General features: G+C 41.7%; 2 protein-coding genes across 7 annotated transcripts in view; one reads left to right on the top strand and one right to left on the bottom strand.

Moving 5' to 3' along the window:
- Positions 1-20,201, bottom strand: part of rpl27a (ribosomal protein L27a) — a 290,041-nt gene that overhangs the window by 20,287 nt on the left and 249,553 nt on the right. The window lies entirely within an intron of this gene.
- Positions 1-20,201, top strand: part of trim66 (tripartite motif containing 66) — a 243,877-nt gene that overhangs the window by 10,153 nt on the left and 213,523 nt on the right. Inside the window, exons 1-4 of one of the 6 annotated variants that reach the window (XM_067993930.1) lie at positions 12,847-13,025; positions 13,146-13,223; positions 15,010-15,048; positions 17,288-17,353. The exons of 3 other annotated variants lie outside the window; for them this stretch is intronic. The gene's annotated coding sequence lies outside the window, so the exon portion shown is untranslated. Of the gene's footprint in view, positions 1-12,846; positions 13,026-13,145; positions 13,224-15,009; positions 15,049-17,287; positions 17,354-20,201 lie in introns of those variants that run through there. 2 more of the 6 variants (XM_067993931.1, XM_067993932.1) reach the window with 2 other exon arrangements.

Here is a 20,201-nt window from a genome sequence, read left to right as displayed (position 1 = left end):
GAGAGTCTAACCACCTCCCCTTGACATTCAATGGCATTACCATCGCCGAATCCCCCACCATCAACATCCTGGGGGTCACTATTGACCAGAAACTTAACTGGACCAGCCACATAAATACTGTGGCTACAAGAGCAGGTCAGAGGCTGGATATTCTGCAGCGAGTGACTCACCTCCTGACTCCCCAAAGCCTTTCCACCATCTACAAGGCACAAGTCAGGAGTGTGATGGAATACTCTCCACTTGCCTGGATGAGTGCAGCTCCAACAACACTCAAGAAGCTCGACACCATCCAGAACAAAGAAGCCCGCTTGATTGGCACCCCATCCACCATCCTAAACATTCACTTCCTTCACCACTGGTGCACTGTGGCTGCAGTGTGTACCATCCACAGGATACACTGCAGCAACTCACCAAGGCTTCTTCGACAGCACCTCCCAAACCCATGACCTCTACCACCGAGAAGGACAAGAGCAGCAAGCATATGGGAACACCACCATCTGCATGTTCCCCTCCAAGTCACACACCATCCCGACTTGGAAATATATCGCTGTTCCTTCATCGTCGCTGGGTCAAAATCCTGGAACTCCCTTTCTAACAACACTGTGGGAGAACCTTCACCACACGGACTGCAGTGGTTCAAGAAGGCGGCTCACCACCACCTTCTCAAGGGCAATTAGGGATGGGCAATAAATGCTGGCCGCATTGCCCATATCCCATGAACGAATAAAAAAAATAGTGATCGCCTGCCATTGCGGAGCTTGGAGTAGAGCACTTGTTTAGGGAATCTTGTGCCTGGCATGCGGACAATGTTGCCCACCCATCGCAGCTAGTTGAGCGTGACCAGTGCCTCGATACTGGGGATGTTAGCCTGGGAGAGAACGCTCACGTTGGTACTCCTATCCTGCCAGTGGATTTGCAGGATTTTGCGGAGGCAACGTTGGTGATATCTCTTCAGGGATTTGAGGTGTCTGTTGTACATTGTCCATGTTTCTGATGCTTACAGGAAGGTGGGGACCACGGCTGCTCTGTGGACCATGAGCTTGGTGCTGGATTTGAGGTCTCGGTCTTTGAGCACTCTGTTCCTCATTCGTCCGAAGGCTACACTGGCGCATTGGAGTCGATGTTGAATTTCATCATTGATGTATGCTCGCGCCGAGAGGAGGCTCCCAAGGTATGGGAAATGATCCACGCTGTCCAGAGGCTCACCGTGGATCTTGATGGTCAGGGGGCAGTATTGTGTGGCAGGAGCAGGCTGATAGAGGACCTTTGTTTTCCAGATGTTTTGCCTGAGGTCCATTCTCTCATACGCCTTGGTGAATGCGTCGACGATGGTTTGTAGCTCGGCCTCTGCGCACACGCAGGCGTCGTCTGCGTACTGCAGCTCTATAACAGAAGTTGGGATGGTCTTGGTTCTGGCCTGGAGGCGTTGAGGGTTGAACAGTTTCCTGCTTGTCTTATAGGTTAGCTCCACTCCGGTGGGGAGCTTCATGGTGATGGGGTGGAGTGTTGAAGCGAGGAAGATGCGATGACGCAGCCCCACTTGACTCCAGTTTGCACTTGTAATGGATCTGTGATGGATCCGTTGGTGAGGATCACAGCTTGCATCTCATCGTGGAGCAGGCGGAGAATAGTGACAAATTTCTGCGGGCAGCCGAATTTGAGGAGGATGCTCCACAATCCCTCACGTGTCGAAGGCCTTTGCGAGATTGAAGAAGGCCATGTACAGAGGTTAATGCTGCTCCCTGCACTTTTCCTGGACTTGTCGCGCGCTAAAGATCATGTCCATTGTGCCTCTTGACGGGCGGAAGCCACATTGAGACTCAAGGAGAAGCTCTTCAGCCACTGGAAGGAGGCGGTTGAGGAGGATTCTCGTGATGACCTTTCCCGTGGCGGACAGTAGGGAAATCCCTCTGTAATTTCCGCATGCATGTAGTGTGTGAGGGATGTTAAAGTTCTGTCACCAGGCGTTTGCGGGGTGTCAGTCTCGGCATCTCCGACAGCCAGGCATTCGAGGTCCAAGGCCGCCTCCTCTGCCTCTGTCAGGGCCACTATTTGTGGTCGCCCCCCCTCCCCCCCCAGTCCGACTCCTCTCCCTTGCATTTTGAGCTCTCTTCTACAAGGGGAGAAAGTACAGATGTCTGAGTGAGTGAGGGTGACGGGGTCACCCGATGGATGCATTGCTCTGGGTCAGGCTGACAATGAAACAAATGCATCAGAGGGTAATTATCAGACAGATTAATCACATTGCATCAGGATTGGGGTGAGTGGAAGTGGTGGGTGCACAAATGGGGAGGTGAGGAAGTGCACAGAAAGTGAAGGTAAGTTGATACTGAGCCTTAAGTGGGTGTGAGGAGTGATGTGATGGAGTCGGCTTGGCAGCGCAAAGGGTGGGTGGGGGGGTGGGTACCACAGAATGTAGGTGAATCAGTAACTGTACTCACTTTTCCTGACCTGGTTAGGTCATTAATGTGCTTCCTGCACTGTACCCATGTCCCTGTGACGGTGCTCCTGCTGGTCATCTCCTCTGCCACCTCGAGCCAGGCCTTCATAGTGGCAGAGGGAGGGCGCTTCCTCCTGTGAGCCGGGTACAATGTTTGCCGCCTGCTCCTCACACCAGCTAATAGCAACTCCAGCAAGGAGTCATCGAACCGGGGTGCTGGCCTCGTCCTTTGCTGCTCCACATCTTCAGATTTCTCCTTTCTCCCTTTAAATACTCCAGCTCTCAGCACGTCATTCGGGTGCACAGTATACCCGCTGCGCAGCTTGAGGACGTGAAACCTGAAAGACACATTAGGGGCCTTCAATTGAGTCGTGATTGCTCAAGAGAACGCACAAAAATTATTTTAGGGTTTCCCACAAGCGTATTGACCCCTCCCCCCCGGCTGAGTTCCTGCCGGTACGTTAAAATTTACCCCAATGAGTCTACAGCACAGAAACAGGCCAGTCTGTCCAACTGCTCTATGCCAGTGTTTATGCTCCACATGAGCCTCCTCCCTCCCTACTTCATCTACCCATATTAGCATACCTCTAATTAGTATTCCTTTCTCCTTCGTGTGCTTATCTAGCACTACTCCTTGTGGTAGCGTGTTCCACATTCTTACCACTCTTTGGGTAAAGAAGTTTCTCCTGAATTCCCTATTGGATTTATTAGTGACTATCTTATATTGATGACCTCTAGTTTTGGACTCCTCCACAAATGAAAACATTTTCTCTACGGTCTATTCTATCAAACCCTTTCATTATCTTAAAGACCTCTATCAGGTCACTCCTCAGCCTTCTCTTTTCTAGAGAAAAGAGCTCCAGCCTATTTAGCCTTTCCTGTTAAATATATCCTCTCAGTTGTGGTATCATCCTTATGAATCTTTTTTGCACCTTCTCCAATGCCTCTATATCCTTTTTATAATATGGAAACCAGAACTGTATTGTGCACAGTACTCCAAGTGTGGCCTAACTAAGGTTCCATACAAATTTAACATAACTTTTCTGCTTTTCATTTCTATCCCTCTAGAAATGAGCCCCAGTGCTGATTTGCCTTTTATAGGGATTTATTAACCTGCATGGCTACTTTTAGTGATTTGTATATCTGTACCCTGAGATCCCTTTGCTGTTCTACCCCATTTAGACTCTTATTATCCGAGCAATATGTGGCCTCCTTATCCTTACTCAGGACATCCAAAAGCACATTACAGCTAATAAATTACTTTCTAGCCTTCGACCTGAAATGTAAACTTTGTTTCTTTCTCCACAGATGCTGCCTCATTTGCTGAGCTTTTCCAGCATTTTCTGTTTTTATTTCAGATTTGCAGCATCCGCAGTATTTTGCTTTTGAAATTACTTTTGAAGTTTAGTTACTGTAGTTTTGGAGGCAAAAACTACCTCCATTCCTTCTGGAAAATAATGACTTCTTCCCAATGAGGGAAGAGTTCCGATCAATAGGCTTGATGTCTATAAGAAAAACTATAAAAATAAACTTTCATGAGGAAAATAGATAATAGGTAGAACATGTGATTTGTTACCTCTATGTCAGAAGTCTAACAAGAGAGGAATCACTGCTAGATCTAGTAATGGGAAATTAACCGGAGCAGATAAGGGAAGTAAGTGTAGGGGAACATCTAGGCAATAGAGATCATAGGTTTAAAATAATGATTGAGAAAGACATAAGTAAGACTGTTGTGGGAAATCACCACTCGGAGTCAGACTTAAAGATTCAACATGCAGTTTATTGAACAAAGCTTTGGGAGAAGCGCTTGGCACTCCGCAGTGCACGCAGTCACCTTCTCAATTTTAAAATGGTCGTTGAGCTTCTTTTATACATTCCAAAGAGTCTATAACTACAGACATTTAGCAGTTGGTACATCATCAGCCTTGGTTAGTTACACATTAGCCAATTAGGCCCCGACAGCAACAATTGACCTCCAATCACATTAAAACAACTGTTATCAACTTAAGGCAGTCTGGTTTTTGTATCAGTTTGTGGAATGCCTTTGTCTAAATCAGCACATTTTAATGTCTTTTCACAGAGTCCATTTTGTTCCACAGAGTCCATTTTGTTTAGCAATACACTAACTTGTTAATCATCATATGTTATGCTTAAGCTTTTAATTATGGTTCATGCAAGGCGCATCTCAGTATGGTCTCGGGGCAGCGACCACAGCCATGCACACACTAGTTGCCAAAGGTCATCTTTGCCGGTTTAGCCCAACAGCTTAAATTTTACTTTAACAAGACAAAGATCGAAGTAATAGATTGGAAAAAACTAATTTTGAGGGGATGAGAATGGAACTAGGGAAGGTAAATTGGGAAAAAATTTTGACAGACGAAGAGATAGAACAGCAGTGGGAATTATTTAAACAGTGATCAATAGAGTTCAGGAGAAATATATTCCTCTAAAAAAACAAGAACAAACTAGCCAATAATGAAACACCATGAATGAATAAAGAGATAAGGATAAAATTGAAACTAAAGAAAAAGGCATCGTCTAAGTACATAGACAATAAAGGAGAGGATGACAAAAGGGAATACGAAGAGGTTAGGAAGGATGTCAAAAAATAATTAGGAAAGCAAAAAGGAACTACGAAAGTAAATTATGATGGAATATAATAAGAAATAGTAAAGTATTCTACAGAAATGTAAATAACATAAGAAAAATCAGGATAGGGATAGGGCCACTAAGGGATGCACTAGATAAACTCACAGGTAATGACAGTTAGATGGCAGAAATATTGAATAGTTACTTTGCCTCAGTATTTACCAGGGAGACTAACAAAATGGGTATGACGTTAGAAGAGGAGATCAAAAAAGATATAAAAACATTTAAGATGGAAAGGGGGGAGATAATTGATAAACTAATCAAACTTAGAGAGGATAAAACCCCTGGTCCGGATGGATTGCAATTTCCCCATGTTAAAAGCAGTTAGGGAAGAGATAGCAGAGGCACTATTACATATATAAAAAAATTCATTAGAAAAGGGAATAGTGCCAGAGGACTGGCAGACAGCTAATGCTATTCATATATTTAAAAAGGGAGATAGAACAAGTCCAAGGAATTATAGACCAGTTAGCTTAATGTCGTTATTAGGAAAGATAATGGAATCTTTACTCAAAGATGTAATAGAAAAATATTTAGGAAACAAAAATATAACAAAGAGTAGTCAGCAAGGACTTCAGAAAGGAAAGTCATGCTTGACCAACCTTATTGAATTCTTTGAAGAAGTAACAGAAAGAGTAGATAAGAGTAATATAATAGATGTAATATGTTTGGATTTTCAAAAGGTCTCCTATAAGGTTCTGCGTTGTAGATTCATGACTAAGTTCAGAGCATGTGGGGTCAGGGTACGGATAGCAGAATGGATAGCAAGCTGGCTACAAAACAGAAAACCGAGAGTAGGGGTTAAAGGTAGCTGCTCAAACTGGCAAAAGATGGGAAGTGGTGTTCCACAGGGATCGATGCTGGGACCACTGTTGTCCACAATTTACATTAATGATTTGGACTCGGGAATCGGAAGTACAATTTCAAAATTTGCGGATGACACGAAATTGAGGGGTGTAGTTAATGCAAAGGAAGATTACGTCAAAATGCAAGAAGACATTAATAAATTTACAGAATGGATGTGTAATTGGTGAATTAATTTCAGTATAGATAAGTGTGAGGTGGTGCATTTTGGTAGGAAGAATAGGAGGCCACATATTGCTTGGATAATAAGAGTCTAAATGGGGTAGAGGAGCAAAGGAATCTTGGGGTACCGATACACAAATCACTAAAAGTAGCAACGCAGGTTAATAAGACCATAAAAAAGGCAAACCAAGCACTGGGGTTCATTTCTAGAGGGATAGAGTTGAAAAGCAGAGAAGTTATGTTAAAGTTGTATAAAATCTTGATTAGACCACAATTGTGCGGGTAGACGTAGTACTGTGCACAGTCCCGATTTCCATATTATAAAAAGGATATAGAGGTAATGGAGAAGGTGCAAAAAAGATTTACAAGGATGATACCAGAACTGAGAGGATATACTTATCAAGAATGGCTAAACAGGCTGGGGCTGTTTCTAGAAAAGAGAAGTCTGAGGGGTGACCTGATAGAGGTCGTTAAGATAATGAAGTAGACTAGACGTAGAGAAAATATTTCCACTTGTGTGGGAGTCCAAAACTAGAGGTTATCAATATAAGATAGTCACCAATAAATTCAATAGGGAATTCAGTAGAAATGTCTTTACCCAAAGAGTGGTAAGAATGTGGAATGTGCCACCTCAAGGAGTAGTTGAGGCAAATAGCATAGATGCATTTCAGGGGGAGCTAGATAAGCACACGAGACAGAAAGGGATAGAAGGGTATGCTGATAGCTAACCGTATCAGGATACCCTTCTATTCCTTTCTCCCTTGTATTTATCTAGCTTCCCCTTAAATGCATCTATGTTATTTGTCTCAGCTACTCCCTGTGGAAGCGCTTTCCACATTCTTACCACTCGTTGGGTAAAGAAGTTTCTCCTGAAATCCCTGTTGGATTTATTAGTAACTATCTTATATTGGTGAACTCTAGTTTTGGACTCTGCCACAAATAGAAACATTTTCTCTACGTCTACCCTATCATTATCTTTTTTTATTTATTCATGGGGTGTGGGCGTCGCTGGCAAGGCCAGCATATATTGCCCATCCCTAATTGCCCTTGAGAAGGTAGTGGTGAGCCGCCTTCTTGAACCGCTGCAGTTCGTGTGGTGAAGGTTCTCCCACAGTGCTGTTAGGTAGGGAGTTCCAGAATTTTGACCCAGCGATGATGAAGGAACGGCGATATATTTCCAAGTCGGGATGTTGTGTGACTTGGAGGGGAACATGTAGGTGGTGTTGTTCCCGTGTGCCTGCTGCCTTTGTCCTTCTAGGTTGTAGAGGTCGTGGGTTTGGGAGGTGCTGTCGAAGAAGCCTTGGCGAGTTGCTGCAGTGCATCCTGTGGATGGTACACACTGCAGCCACAGTGTGCTGGTGGTGAAGGGAGTGAATGTTTAGGATGGTGGATGGGATGCCAATCTTAAAGACCTCTATCAGGTCACCCCTCAGTCTTCTCTTTTCTAGAGAAAGGAACCCAAGCCTATTCAGCCTTTCCTGATAAAGATATCCTCTCAGTTCTGGTATCATCCTTGTGAATCTTTTTTGCACCCTCTCCAATGCCTCTATATCCTTTCTATATAATGGAGACCAGAACTGTGCACACTACTCCAAGTTTGGTCTAACCAAGGTTCTATAAAAGTTTAACATAACATCTTTGCTTTTCAATTCTGTCCTTCTAGAAATGAATCCTATTGCTTGATTTGCCTTTTTTATGGCCTTATTAACCTGCTTCGCAACTTTTAATGATTTGTGCGTATGCACCCCAGATCCCTTTGCTCCTCTACCCTGTTTAGACTCTTATTATCCAATTATTATGTGGATTCCTTCTTCTTCCTACCAAAATACACCACCTCACACTTATCCAAATTGAAATTCATTTGCCAATTACACGCCCATTCTGCAAGTTTATTAATGCCTTTTTGTATTTTGACGCAATCTTTCTTTGTATTAACTACACCCCAATTTGGTGTCGTCCGCAAATTTTGAAATTGTTCTTCCGATTCCTGAATCCAAATCGTTGATGTAAATTGTGACCAACAGAGGTCCCAGCACTGATCCCTGTGGAACACCACTTCCCACCTTTTGCCAGTCTGTGTTGCTACCCTTAACATCTACTCTTTTCTCTGTTTTGTAGCCAGCTTGTTTTCCATTCCACTACCTGTCCCCTGACTCCACATGCTCTGCCCTTAGCCATGAGACTGCAATGCAGTACCTTATTGAAGGCCTTTTGAAAATCCAAATATATTACATTTACTGCATTACCTTTGTCTACCCTTTCTGTTACTTCTTCAAAGAAGGTTGGTCAAACATGACTTTCCCTTCTGAAATCCGTGCTGACTATTGTTTATTGTATTTTCATTCTCTAGATGTCTTTCTATTACATCTTTGAGTTAAGATTCCATTATTTTTCTTACTACCGACGTTAAACTAACTGGTCTCTAGTTCTCTGGACTTGCTCTATCTCCCTTTATAAATATAGGAATAACATCAATTGTGCATCAGTCCTCAGGCACTATTCCTGTGCCTAATGAATTTTTATATACATGTAATAGTGCCTTTGCTATCCCCTCCCTGACTTTTAATATTCATGGAAAGGAGTGGGGGAGGGGGGAGGGCAGATAGCCCTGTTAATAAAGGATGAAATAAAGACAGTAGTGAGAAAGGATCTTAACTCAGAAAATCAGGATATAGGATCAGTATGGGTGGAGCTAAGAAATAACAAGGGACAGAAAACAGTGGTGAGAGTAGTTTATAGGCCCCCTAACAGTAGTTATAATGTTGGACAGAGTATAAGTCAAGAAATTAGAGGAGCATATAGCAAGGGTAATGCAATAATCATGGGGGACTTTAATCTTCATATAGACTGGGCAAACCAAATTGGCAAAAGTAGTTTGGAGGACGAGTTCTTGGAATGCTTTTGAAACAGTTTTCTAGAACAATACATTGAGGAACCAACTAGGGGACAGGCTATTGTGTAATGAGACAGGATTAATTAATAATTTTATAATAAAGGGTCTTCTGGGGTAGAGTGATCATAATATGATAGAATTTCATATTGAGTTTGGGAGTGATGTAGTTAAGTTCGAAACTAGGGTCTTAAATTTAAACAAGGCCAATTATGTAGGTGTGAGGGGCGAGTTGGCTAAGGTAGATTAGGAAATTAGATTAAAAGATATGGTGGTAGATGAACAATGGCGAACATTTAAAGAAATAATTCATAATTCTCAACAAATATACATTCCCTTGAGGAATAAAAACTCTTCGGGAAAAGTGGTCCAACCTGGCTAATCAGAGAAGTTAAGGATAGTATTAGACTAAAAGATGGGGCTTACAATGTTGTCAAAAAGAGTAGTAAGCCTGAGGATTAGGAGGGTTTTAGAAATCAGCAAAGGATTGAATCATAGTACCATGGAAGATGTCAATGGACTGGTCAGGTGGGCAGAAAACTGGCAAATGGAATTCAATCCAGAGAAATGTGAGGTAATGCATTTGGGGAGGGCAAACAAGGCAAGCGAATACACAATAAATGGGAGGATCCTGAGAGGTGTAGAGGAACAGAGAAACCTTGGAATGCATGTCCACAGATCCCTGAAGGTAGCAGGACAGGTTGATAAGGTGGTTAAGAAGGCATACAGGATACTTTCCTTTCTTAGCTGAGGCATAGAATATAAGAGCAAGGAGGTTATGTTAGAACTGTATAAAACACTATTTAGGCCACAGCTTGAGTACTACGTTCAGTTCTGATCACCACATTAGAGAAAAGATGTGATTGCACTAGAGTATAGGGTATAGAGGAGATTTACGAGGATGTTGCCAGGACTGGAGAATTTTAGCAATGAGGAAAGATTGGATAGGTTGGGGTTGTTTTCTTTGGAACAAAGGAGGCTAAGGGGAGATTTAATGGAGGAGCATTAAATTTTGATGGGCCTAGATAGAGTGGCTAGGAAGGACCTATTTCCCTTAGCAGATGGGTCAGTAACCAGGGGGGCATAGATTTAAAGTAATTGGTAGAAGGATTAGATGGAAGCTGAGGAAAATCTTTTTCACGCCGTGGGTGGTAGGGGTCTGGAACTCACTGCCTGGAAGGATGGTAATGGCAGAAACCCTCATCGCATTTAAAAAAGCTGCTTGAATTACCAAAAAATTGATAGAGAGAAAATTGATTATGAGAATAAACTAGCAAGAAATGTAAAAACTGGAGATATTAATGGGACTAAAAGCTGACAGATCCCTTGGACCTCATGGCCTACATTCTTGGGTTCTAAAAGAGGTGGCTGCAGAGATAGTGGATGCATTGGTTTTGATCTTCCAGAATTTCCTCGGTTCTAGAACAGTCCCTGTGGATTGGAAGGTAGCAAATGTAACCCCGCTATTCAAGAAAGGAGGGAGAGAGAAAATAGGGAACTACAGACCAGTTAGCCTGACATCAGTCGTCGGGAAAATGCTAGAATCTATTATCAAGGACGTAGTAACGGCACTTAGAAAATCATAATATGATTAGGCAGAGTCAACGTGGTTTTATGGAAGGGAAATCGTGTTTGACAAATCTATTAGAGTTTTTTGAGGGAGTAACTAGCAGGGTAGATAAGGGGATAAGGGGGAACCAGTGGATGTAGTATATTTGGATTTTCAAAAGGTTTTTGATAAGGTGCCACAAGAGGTGGTTACACAAGATTAGGGCTCATAGGATTGGGGATTGAGGAAATGGACAGAAAATAGAGAGTAGGAATAAACAGGTCATTTTTGGGTTGGCAGATTGTAACAGAAAAGAATCCTTTTTTAGTGCAATGGGCCAATAAATTGTATTATGTGAGTGTAGTATTAGATTCCTGCCACTGGGTGTCACCAGATAGCAACCTGACAAAACTAGCAAAAAGTTCACTTTTATGTTGCGGACTCACTTCAGGAAATGCTCTGCTGATCTGGTTTCCAGCTCTGTTGCTGCTAAAACCACCTTCCCTACGTTATAAGGTGCTTTGAAAGTAGGCAAGGCAGCAAAATATGTGGTGATTGGCTGAAGCGCTCTTGCTCCTCTCTGAAGTGGTTTCATATCAGCCATTTCTATGGAGTTTCCCCGCCCATTCTAAAAGTTACTGATGCAAAAATACCGTAAACAACTTTTTTTTAAAGGAAGCAGTTTAAAATAACTGTGCTGTGACTCCCACCTGCACAAATGAAAAAAAAACTTTACTTTCACTCCTGGGTACAAGGGAACTGTGCTGCAACAGCTGAGCAGAAGTGCTTCAGCTGCTCCACTTGGTAGGGGATGTGTTTCTTTGCCACCTATATCTTGCAGGCAAAGGTGGCTTTGCCATCAGAGTTGTAGGTGGAAGCCACTGCCTTTGGTGGTGCTATCTGCCTCAGAAGGCAAGTGCAATGGTTTATTTTACTGGTGCTTTTATATTATAGTTCTTTTTTATATACGGTTTTGGGAGAGCCAAAGTCTCCCTCATTTATATTATGGCACCACTCTCTATGGGCCCATTGGAGGTTGCTGTCAATATGGAGCTATGGGAGATATGCATGTGTGAAGCCCATAAAATAATTCAATACAAAGAAGAAACAACTTTTGCATCAGATTTCCAAGCTCTCCAGTGCATGGTGTGCCGTTTCTAGCAACACAAAACAGGTTCCATGCATCTGAATGTATGACTGTGATGGAATCACCCAAATACAAAGAACCAGCTCAGTGTGTTTAGTGGGCTCGGAACAGAGGCATCAGACTCAAGGGCAGATCACTAAATGCATGAAAATCTGGGTCAGTGCTACCACTGGAATACTAGAGGTTGTATCCTTGATATTGGGGGGTGCTGTCAAAAGTACCTGCATTTGTACTTAAATAGTCTAGCACAAAGCAGCCTTAACTTGAGCACTCCAGGAAAGTTTAAAAAAAAGTTTAAAAATATCTGATAACATTGCACATTTGCTGCTGACTTGAGCTGTGCAATCAATGGCAGGCATGCATTGTAACTGGAGTGTTAAATACAAAGTTTAAAAACTGCCTAGCATGTGATATAAAAGATAACAAATGTGAAAATAAAAAAGTAATTTTTAAAGATGAACAACAATAGGTTTGCTGTGGCTATCTGGACCTGTGCCGTTATTGCCAGAACTTGTAGTTTCCAGGGCACACTAGTCCCAGATCAGTAACTGAAGATTTTTTTCTAAGACTCCCAGTGCACTTTTATATTAATGGCAAAATATTAGTTGCTTGTTCCATTGATTGTATTCATCTTTACATTGCATCCTGCTCACCAGTTTTGTCACCTTAGTTTGGTGGTGCATGATAGCTACAATGAGGTCATTTCCTGAACATTTCTGCAGTAACAAACATAAACCAACACACTGAAGATCAACTGCTTTTGATTGTATGAGATTGTATAAATCTATCATTTATCAGAGGATTGTAAACTACCACCTTCTCTGCTTGTTGCTTTGCCTATGTAACAAGGATAATATTATAATTATTTTCCACATCTCCATTAATAATTCAAAAACTCTAAGTCCCATCTTCACAAACTTGGGAGGATATTTGTTATTCTAATAGGGATAACCCCAATTATGCTATTTTTGCCCAATTTGCATACACCAATTAGGCAAATGACAAAAAATTTCCCGATGACTCAATACAGTACTACTTAAAGAAAAATTGTTCTATCAAAAGGTAGAATGAATCAGTAAAATATATTGGCCTGGAATTTCCTGTAACTGTGCGATATAGGAAGCACACCGTAAATCAGGCAGTTGCACTCTCAGATGTTCTCGCACTATACTTACACCAAAATTTCCTGGAAAGTCAATTCGACTAGAACACAGCAAGTTCAGTGACAAATCAGGGACCTTGTTTGCAGTGCAGGCAATGGCTTACCCCACGGACCTACAACATGGCATTATAAAAAGCTGAGAGTGAGGCTTGGCATTGGGAGGTAAGTGAGCTGACTGTTCTGAAATCATTTTAAATCAATTTTAAAAAGGTAATTTTAGTTAAAAATGTTGTAAAACACTAAAAAGTAATTTCCAGTGTCTGCACATCCCCTGTTCCACAGATACGTCACAGTCAGGAAGAGGTAAAGAAAAAGGACATGAATTTCAGGGATAAGGACCAGAGGACTCTCCTCGAATAGGTAGGGCAGAGATGAGACCGGTCATATTTAATGAAGTTGGATACCCTATGGAAGAGGGCATCTGTCACCTGTTGGCTAATATTACAGAGGTCTGGCCCGATTGAATGGAACCAGAACAGTAGAAATGACTGGCGTTAACCTTCATTCCAAATGAAAGGCCCTGAGGGAGGTAGAGCACGCACAGCTCCTCCGACATTGCCTCGAATGACACTGGGGGAGCCGGAGAGGGGGAGGTAGTAATGAGTTCGGTGCAGTTTCCAGCATGGTGCCATTTTGCTTCAGGTGCTGTGCCTCCTCCCTCTGATCCTCCTCCAGGTCTTCCATGGTAATCAAGAACAGGAAAATGCCCAGTGGATTGGTCATTGTAATCCTTTCACCTTAATGTGTAGAGAAAGGTGGGGTCCTGAAAGTATTGCCTTCAGACACTCGCAGGACTTTGGATGCCAAAACTGAGAGAACCAGTAAAGAAAATCTGAAAACAATTTCCAGACTGCATGGATGAGTCTCCACAGCTTTAATGGTCCCTTTGTTGTTCTCCCAGGCTGAGAGTCATGAGGGCCATAAATCTCATCAATATCATGACACCTGCACCATTATTTTTCAGTCCAAATGGCTAGGGTGAGAAAACGGGCATAAATCCAGGAAATTCGGAATCGTCACTGACTGCAATGGTGGGCAGAGCTATGATACTGAACTTTTCTCCTTTTCGGTGAGGATACCAGTGGAGTGGCGCAAAAGTCCCAGGAAATTATGGTGCAGCATAAATAATGGCATTACTCAGTTACATCATTATTTCCTAGAAATTCTACACTGGAATAATGGTGCATGCGTTGATGTGCTATTACTATGGCACAAGTTTCCACAGAATTCCGGGCCATAAATTAAAATACATATGCAAATTAAATTAATTAGAGGAAACTGATTGGGTGGAAGTAGATAAAAGCCAGTCATCCAGTCCAAAAGTTTAAATTACACCATATGTAGTGAGGGCAAAAGTTGAGGGGCTTGTTAGTTACATCATCCCCAAAATTCAATTACAATCTCTAAATCCTCTTTCAGTTATCTGTATTCACTTGCAGCCAAATACTGAGATGAACCTGTGGTGGTCCTGCTGCATTTTTGAAACAAAACTTGACCACTTTGCCAAGTTTGCCCATTTTCTTACATTTTATGTAAATGATAGTAGTTTTAGATATTTAGTTATATTTACATTCAAGTAACCATTTTCCACTCATTAATATGAGAATTAGGATACTGCTGTCATAAAGTTTAATTGAAAGGAAATCCCTTCTACTTTCATTTCCTTTTTCCTTGTGAGTTCTTATTCTCTCAGCTGATTCATCCAGGTACAATGCTACATAGACATTCTTGAACTTCAGTCCAGGTCATAACTTTACCTATGTTTATCCAATCACATGGAGTGCCATCCAAAACATTTTGAAGAGTTGGAAGAGTTGTAGATCTGTTAGTGGTTTCAAGTCCTTAAACTCTCAAAATAGTTAATTGGATCTTGGTTATCCTGAAGTCACTGAAACTCAGGAGGGTAACGATTGACGATACCAGTTTCCCTTTATATTCTTGCAGGTATTGTATTTCTAGGTTGTTTCTGAAATACAAAAAATTTAGTTTTTTTTCTTGTGACTCAACATATTCTCATTTACTTGATTCACCATCTGCATGATAATATTCTCAAACTAAAAACTCTATTACTGAGTGGTTCTTTCAACTGGAGTGTTTCTAATTATGTGCTCAATGATTTGTTCCTCTGTCTCTTTTTTGGATGCAGTTTGTGGCTATGAGATTGGAGATAACATCATCGCTTCTGGTAAATTTATATTTTGTGTTACATAATATATCATAGCATTATCGCTTAAGAATATAATTTAAGCTAATTTGACCGATGCCAAAAATAGTACATAGTATATTAAACATATATAATTTTTGTTTTTCATATTTATCTGAATTCCTTAAAGTTTGGTAAGCAAACATAGTTCAATTTCTTATGCAGTGGTCATGACAGAATTTTGTCACAAATTCACAAAGCATACTTCCATATCAACATAGATGATTCATCACATCCCAAATCATGGCTAATTCCTCAGAGGAGGGTGCCATTACCTTGTCTGTCTAGCTGTATCTCTCTGCTACCACTCTTAGTTTCTCAGCTACCACTGTTCTGTCAGACCACCTAATCCTGGTTGAGCAAAAATTTCCAACTCAACATCAGCAAGACCAAAGTCATTGTGTTCGGCTTTTGTCTACAACTCTGCACCTTAGCATCTAATTCCCTATCCTTGGCAGCTCCTAGAAGTGGAACCCGATGGTGTGCAATCTTTGTGTCCTATTTGACTCTGAGCTGAGCTTCAAACCCATATCCAAAACAATCTATTTCCGCCTTCAGAACATTGCCCATCTCCACTCTTACATTACTTCCACTGCCATGCCTTTGTCACCTCCAGATGTGATGACTCCGCTGGTCGCCAACCTTCACTGGTCACTTTTCATCAACACATCAGTTTCAAAGTCCTTGTCCTCGTCTTCACTACCTCTGCAAACCTCAATCAGCCCATCGTTACTGTGCATGACTTCTGCTCTTTTGATTATAGCCTCTTTTAGTTCCCACCTTCTGTTCATTCCACCTTTGATTGTAGAGCCTTCAGCTGTTTCAGTTCTCCATTTTATTCAGTCCTTTTATCTAAGCCCTGCCATTTGCTACCTCGCTCCCCTCCTTCAAATGCCTCCTCAAAATTTATCCCTTCAATCTTGCTTTCAGTCACCTCCCTTATATTTCTTCCTCCATTTCCTAGTCTCTGGTTATTTTCCACTTTTGTGATGTTTTATTACTTAAGAGGCACAAAAAGTGTAAGTTGTTATTGTTGCCATTATTGATGAAGCAGAAACAGAGCAGAGCCGGATACCATTGCTATCATAGAATGCAGTCCAGTGCCTCAGATGCATAATACCCTGTGGGGATAGAGGAAAAGAGATCTAGAGGTAAAAAATGTATAATTTCTTGAAAGCATGAATGTAGGTAGATAAAGGCAGATAATGCAATGAGGAGAGACTTGAGATGCTGGGACCAGTTCTATCTCATAAAAGAAAGAAAGAAATCTTTGTTGCTTGCACTTGGAAACATGAAAGGATCCACTGGCTACAGGACAGAGCTTGTCCCCTTTAACTCCCAGCTCACATCTTGAGACAACAGGAAATGGGAAGTACTCCAAGAGCTTATGTCATTAAAATTGTTTTTAAAGCCATTAATATAAATAAGGTGTGTGTATAAGTACCTCCATAATACAAATGTTTATCCCATAAAGAAATTGTTTAAAATTCTAGTTTAACTAATTTGATCAAATCCTATTTTTAATAATTGCTGCTTTAATTATTGTGCAGTAAAGTAGTATTGTGTGCAGCAAATACAAGTTTGCAGTATTTACATCAAAAGTAGTATTGCCATCAAGAGCACAATTCTGTTTTACCATTATTATAAACGGGATAATTATCTTTCACATTTTTTGCTCAGTTGCTCTTGAGGTTGAAGTGACAAGTTAAAGCAAGAAGCCTTTTACAATGCAACAAAAGCAAAAAACTGCAGATGCTGGAAATCTGAAATAAAAACAGAAAATGCTGGAAATACTCAGCAGGTCAGCCAGCATCTGTGGAGAGAGAGACAGAGTTAACATTTCAGTTCTATGACCTTTTGTCAGGACTGCCCTTTTACAATAGATGGATGGATGCATCAGATGTTAAATCAGCAATATGAATGGGCTGCTAAATGTAAGAAGCACAGTTGAATTGACTACATAAGCCCAAGTCCAAATGATTGAAAATCTTGGAAACATATCTTATTTGAATACCTGGAAAAATATAGCTCTCTACCACAATGTTGCCCAGGTACCAAACCAATTACATAGGGCATGATTTTAGCCCGGGAAGGGGGCAGGAGGCTGGAATTCCTGACAGGAAACCCGGAAGTACGGGTTTCCCAGATGTCCTTACGATTTTGACATAAAGACGTTGTTTTTTTTTCTTTTTTTCTTTTTTGCTGGTTTCCCGCCCGACAGATCAGCCTGATTGACAAGCTGGCTCTCAGTTGGATGGGAGAAGAGCCAGGAAGAGGAAGCGATCAGGTAAGTGTTAGATTGGGAGTGGGGGTCATCTGGGGGGGGGGGTCGGGGGTCACAGGGGGGGGTCAGACATCGGGGTGTTGTTAGTCATCGGGCGGGTCAGTCATCGGGGGGTTGTGGGTCATCGTGGGGTCGGAGATCGTAGGGGAGTTGGAGATCGTGGGGGGTGGTCGGAGATTGTGGAGGGGTTTGGAGATCATAGGCGGGTGGAAGATTGTCGGACGGGGGTCGGAGATCGTGGTAGGGTCAGAGATCATGGAAGGGGTCAGACACTGAGGGGAAGGTTGCTGCAGGTAGGCTTGTTGGGCCTGGGGGGGAGCACTCCTGCTGCTCCGGGCCCACAAGCTGTGCTATAAAGGCACTTATCTACAGTTTCGGCCCTTCTTTCCTCCTCTCATGTGGCATGAAGTAGAAGGCCTGGGAATCCTGGCCCCCCAGGGGCTAAAATCAAAAAAGCTATGAAAATGGAGGCCTGCAGCCTCCTTAAAAGTTTTTAATGCCTGACCCGCCTCCTGAGAGCGGGTTAGTTGCCCGCCCCTCGTCCCGCCCCCCCTGAAAACCGGAAATGGGTGGGTTGGGGGCGGGTTTTAGATTTTTGCAATTGTTACTGCCTTCTCGCCCCCAACCCACCCGTTTTTCCAGGCTAAAATCATGCTCATAGTGTGAAGAGGTTGGGATAATTCAGATGAAGTAGAGTTTCCTAAAGCTCTAATTGAGCAATTCTGCTTTCCATTAGGTGCTGTGCAGTAGGTTGGACTTGGACAATAATGCATTAGGGACTTGGGCATACATGGACTGGCTGGGACAGACGATTTGACATAAAAGAGGAGGGAAGAAGGAGGGGTTCAAAAGTATGTGATGTTGACAGGAGGGGATAGTTGGAAGCACATGACTCTGGCTATAGGAGGCATGGGGAGTGAGGAGGAGATCAGAGGCTCAAAGGATATAGATAATGGATAAGACCCTTTAAGGGGACTGAAGTCAGATGAGAGGGAGGATTAGACACATGACACAACTGAGAAATGAGAAAAAAAAGTTATTATTAAACTGCTTGATTGGAGCCCTACCCCATCCACCACCAATGCATTGTTGCAGCAGTATTTCCTATCTATAGGATGTACTGCAGTAATTTTCCATGCTTACTTCAACAGCATTTTCCAGTCCTGCAATCTTTCATGGGAACATTATCACCTTCAAGTTCTCTTCCAAGTCACACTCCATCTTGACTTGGACTTTTACTGTTGTTTCTTTATTGTCATTAGGAATTCCCTACCAAACACCATCACGGGAACACTAACACCACAAGGAAAGCAGCTATTCAAGGAGAAGGCCCATATCAGGCCAACTAGGGATGGGCAATAAATGTGAGTTTGCCAGCGTCCCCTATAATCCCAAGAATAAAATTTTAAAAATAAACACACAGAGGTAATGGGAGACTAAAAGAAAAGAGGAGAGACAGAGAAAGAAAGACTTGCAGAAACAGGAAGAGAGAAAGAGTGATAAGTCAGAGGCAGAGAGATACAAAGATGACAATGAAAGTGCCAGAACCATTTACAAAGAGACAAAAAGTAGAAAACAGGGAGATAGAAATAATTATGTAGTGGAAGTGGCATAGAAAGAAATTTACAAGTAAGAATAGTGATAAATTTTAAAATTTATTTATCTGTGAATGGTGCTAATAGTGTTTATAAACGTGTGGCATTGAGCTACTGTTGAGACTACTCCAGATGTCACATTTCAAAGTGTCACACTTTTTTACAGATGCAAAACAATCTTAAAAAAGAGAAAACTATTAATTTCATAATAGGATCTCCTGACCTGGAGCAGGAATTTACAAGCAATTACAATTGCCATCTGATTGACCCCCATAATGTTACAAGAACGACAATGCCCAGCATTTGACTATTTAAGCTACTTTCCTACAGGGAGTACTTGAGAAGTGGCCTTAAAGTGTAAGGCCAGGTTAACAATTAAACATCACATCTTTGCTCCAGACCACAGACTATGCAATGGAAGCTCCGCCAGTAATTTTATAAGAACAGAGATTCTTTGATCATGTTTGACGACTGTCATGCGAAAGCAAGGCTGCAGACTATTATAACATAGAGAGCAGTTTTATTTCTCGCTAATATCTTTCACAGATTAAATCCTGAAATCTTGTTGTTATGATGTCAGGTATTGTCTGCAACATAATTAATCTTACCTAAATTCTTTACTTGAAAAATAACACTACTAAATGTATTCAAAAATAAAACGTGGGGAAGACTGATTACAATAAAATAATTTAATTTGGGGTTCAGGTTATAAACTGTTCGAGCATTGCTTTCATAGCTTGAGATATCATCTGAAATACTTTAACCGTCTCACCTATGCATTGTATTTCATGTAATACATTATATTTTTTTCTAGGGGGAGTTGGAAACTTTTTTTTTAATCAGAGAGTTAAAGTTCAAGTATATTCCAGCATTTGTTAGTTGATTTAAAGAAATGCTTGTGATGGTTTTCACTTGCCACAAGATACTTACAGATGAGGAAGGCCATTCGGCCCACCTTAATTCATCTATCCAGAACAACCCTACACTACTCCCTTTGTTGCATCTATTAGACATTAAAGACTCAGGAAATGTTACTAATGTGCCATCAAGAGACAGAGAATTGGTGAACTACCTTGGAAACTGGGCTGGCAGGAATTCTAGGGAGCTTCGTGAAGTCTTGTTGGGGGGTTGGGGTTGCTTTACAACTGTTTAAACTTCTAAGTGAAGAGCTTAATTTTTCACTGTTGCTACACTGAGTTTTCAGGTAGGCTCAATTCCTAGAACCACCTCTTTCAAAAACAATGTTCAAACATAGT

The sequence above is a fragment of the Heptranchias perlo genome, chromosome 12, assembly GCF_035084215.1.
Source record: "Heptranchias perlo isolate sHepPer1 chromosome 12, sHepPer1.hap1, whole genome shotgun sequence".
Lineage (NCBI taxonomy): Eukaryota > Metazoa > Chordata > Chondrichthyes > Hexanchiformes > Hexanchidae > Heptranchias > Heptranchias perlo.
Note: the sequence above shows the minus strand (reverse complement) of the source record. Positions and strands in the feature narration are given on the sequence as shown.